This window comes from Fibroporia radiculosa (genome assembly GCF_000313525.1).
Source record: "Fibroporia radiculosa TFFH 294 genomic supercontigs, scaffold96688, whole genome shotgun sequence".
NCBI lineage: Eukaryota > Fungi > Basidiomycota > Agaricomycetes > Polyporales > Fibroporiaceae > Fibroporia > Fibroporia radiculosa.
Genome location: NW_012133157.1, coordinates 2,396 through 2,789, shown reverse-complemented (window position 1 = coordinate 2,789; position 394 = coordinate 2,396).

Sequence of the window (394 nt, the reverse complement as noted above, 5' to 3'; positions counted from 1 at the left end):
CAGTCAGGAAACGGAATAAGGACAAGTTTGTTGAGTATACACTTGGACAGAGAGTATGGCTGGAAGCAACCAACCTCGAAGGCCTCCATCCAAAAGCAAAGCTCAGGCCAAGGCACTATGGACCCTTCACCATTGATCAGAAACTGTCATCAGTAGTTTATTGGCTGAAATTACTGCCCAAATGGAAGATTCACCTGGTGTTCCACGCAGGACTACTCTATCCTTATTCAGAAAGGACAATGCATGGGAAGAACTATCTCTGACCTCCACCGGAACTAATCAAGAACCAGGAGGAGTTTGAAATTGAACATAGTATTGATTCAAAGACTGTTGGCAAGCAAACACTGTACTGGGTTTGGTGGAAAGGATACCCAGCTTTGGACGATTCCTGGCA